The 3180-nt window shown below is 38.4% G+C and overlaps 1 non-coding gene across 1 annotated transcript; it reads right to left on the bottom strand.

The window, feature by feature from the left end:
• Positions 1-2359: 2359 nt before the first annotated feature.
• Positions 2360-2431, bottom strand: trnat-cgu (transfer RNA threonine (anticodon CGU)). Its single transcript has one exon. It is a non-coding gene; the product is annotated as a tRNA-Thr (tRNA).
• Positions 2432-3180: the final 749 nt, after the last annotated feature.

Below are 3180 nucleotides of genomic sequence, written 5' to 3'. Positions count from 1 at the left end.
AATTGTCATTACATGTTATGGGATTGGATGTTAAGCATACAGTATATACGGTAAGATTATATAACATTTAAAAGATTATATACAGACGTGCTCAAATTTGTTGGTACCCTTACAGCTCATTGAAATAATGCTTCATTCCTCCTGAAAAGTGATGAAATTAAAAGCTATTTTATCATGTATACTTGCATGCCTTTGGTATGTCATAGAATAAAGCAAAGAAGCTGTGAAAAGAGATGAATTATTGCTTATTCTACCAAGATATTCTAAAATGGCCTGGACACATTTGTTGGTACCCCTTAGATAAGATAATAAATAATTGGATTATAGAGATATTTCAAACTAATTAGTTTCCTTAATTAGTATCACACATGTCTCCAATCTTGTAATCAGTCATTCAGCCTATTTAAATGGAGAAAAGTAGTCACTGTGCTGTTTGGTACCATTGTGTGCACCACACTGAACATGGACCAGAGAAAGCAAAGGAGAGAGTTGTCTGAGGAGATCAGAAAGAAAATAATAGACGAGCATGGTAAAGGTAAAGGCTACAAGACCATCTCCAAGCAGCTTGATGTTCCTGTGACAACAGTTGCAAATATTATTAAGAAGTTTAAGGTCCATGGAACTGTAGCCAACCTCCCTGGGCGCGGCCGCAAGAGGAAAATCGACCCCAGAGTGAACAGAAGGATAGTGCGAATGGTAGAAAAAGAACCAAGGATAACTGCCGAAGAGATACAAGCTGAACTCCAAGGTGAAGGTACGTCAGTTTCTGATCGCACCATCCGTCGCTTTTTGAGCGAAAGTGGGCTCCATGGAAGAAGACCCAGGAGGACTCCACTTTTGAAAGAAAAACATAAAACAGCCAGACTGGAATTTGCTAAAATGCATATTGACAAGCCACAATCCTTCTGGGAGAATGTCCTTTGGACAGATGAGTCAAAACTGGAGCTTTTTGGCAAGTCACATCAGCTCTATGTTCACAGACGGAAAAATGAAGCTTTCAAAGAAAAGAACACCATACCTACAGTGAAACATGGAGGAGGCTCGGTTATGTTTTGGGGCTGCTTTGCTGCGCCTGGCACAGGGTGCCTTGAATCTGTGCAGGGCACAATGAAATCTCAAGACTATCAAGGCATTCTGGAGCGAAACGTACTGCCCAGTGTCAGAAAGCTCTGTCTCAGTCGCAGGTCATGGGTCCTCCAACAGGATAATGACCCAAAACACACAGCTAAAAGCACCCAAGAATGGATAAGAACAAAACATTGGACTATTCTGAAGTGGCCTTCTATGAGTCCTGATCTGAATCCTATCGAACATCTATGGAAAGAGCTGAAACTTGCAGTCTGGAGAAGGCACCCATCAAACCTGAGACAGCTGGAGCAGTTTGCTCAGGAAGAGTGGGCCAAACTACCTGTTAACAGGTGCAGAAGTCTCATTGAGAGCTACAGAAAACGTTTGATTGCAGTGATTGCCTCTAAAGGTTGTGCAACAAAATATTAGGTTAGCGGTCCCATCATTTTTGTCCATGCCATTTTCATTTGTTTTCTTATTTACAATATTATGTTGAATAAAAAATCAAAAGCAAAGTCTGATTTCTATTAAATATGGAATAAACAATGGCGGATGCCAATTACTTTTGTCAGTTTCAAGTTATTTCAGAGAAAATTGTGCATTCTTCGTTTTTTGTGGAGGGGTACCAACAAATTTGAGCACGTCTGTAGGTATTTTTCTTAATATAATTTTACTTACATTTTGACAGTCCACTTCAAATTCACACTGGGTGGAGTGGCAGGAAGCCCTGTAAAACTCCGTTTCATCTTCACCTGAATTGGAAACCTCTTCATCGGACAGCTGTAAAACAGTAATAATTTAGTGTATAATAAAGTAGATTTTACATTTATTTAAAAGGCTGTGTGGTCCAGTGGTTAAAGAAAAGGTCTTGTAACCATGAGGTCCCTGGTTCAAATCCCACCTTTGCCACTGACTCATTGTGTGACTCTAAGCAAGTCACTTAACCTCATAGTTCACACACCCTAGTCGCTGTAAGTCGCTTTGGATAAAGGTGTCTGCTAAATAAACAAATAATAATAAAATTCAGAATTTTCATTTTTGCAATCTTTTCTTTTGGGGTGGTTCAAACTACAGTCAGACGTATACCCTTCCCTCATATCAACACAGTTGTAACGTTGTTTATTTTGGTTAGAGGTCTACAATGTAGCAGCCTACTTCAAGTTCAAAGTAATACAATTGCTTATAGCCACATTAATCTCAGGGGAATCCTCATGTAACTGGTGTTCAAGACCGCAGGGTGAGTTATATTAAAACATATTTCTACCACGAAAACCATTTGAAATATACAGCAAGGTACGGACGGGGATTGAACCCGTGATCTTCGGTTTACGAGACCGACGCCTTACCACTTGGCCACCGCACCCTTCACAACTGCAAATGAAATCGGAAGCTTGGTGTCTATTGAGAAGGCTGCCCGGAAAGGCAATCTGCCTGGAAACCAACCTTACAGTTAATAGCTGAATGCCAAGGATGGGCAAAATAGTCACGGAAACTCTTTAAATAGAAAACATTGGTCTCCATATTTATTTAAAATACAAATAGAAAATAGGTTGCCAGACATGTATTTCAAATAGAAATTAGTGAATACTATTTTGGAAATAGTATTTTTTTTAAAAACACTTGACACCATCTACCGGCTGTAGTATACACCCATTTTTTATTTATTTTTTTCATAATAATGAACTGAAAGTTTCAGTACTGCCTCAGTCAACAAGCCTGTCAGTAACCGTATTTTGATCCAAAAGAACTGGTACTTCTATAGCAATAATTACAGTAGGCTGTCTTTGAAAATGAATTAATTTGGAGTTAAGAATCGTACATCTTTTACCAGAAACATTTTGTTTTACATTAAATGGAGTTCATATTAGAGTGAAGCTATGGTCACATTGCTGAGCAAGGAATGACTATAAAACAAGGCACATGCTAATTCTGAGGACACACTCGTTTTAGGTGTTAACCCTAATATTTGCAGCAGCAGCGATGCAATTTTAAAGCTTTTCACCATTTTTCAACTTTTTATTTACTTAATACAAAAATGCAGTTTCTGCTCAATTTGTAATAAAGCAGTACTTGTTATATGATCCTGATAGTAATTGTAATATAATCAGAGAC

This window comes from Acipenser ruthenus, chromosome 39, assembly GCF_902713425.1.
Source record: "Acipenser ruthenus chromosome 39, fAciRut3.2 maternal haplotype, whole genome shotgun sequence".
Taxonomy (NCBI): Eukaryota; Metazoa; Chordata; class Actinopteri; order Acipenseriformes; family Acipenseridae; genus Acipenser; species Acipenser ruthenus.
Note: the sequence above shows the minus strand (reverse complement) of the source record. Positions and strands in the feature narration are given on the sequence as shown.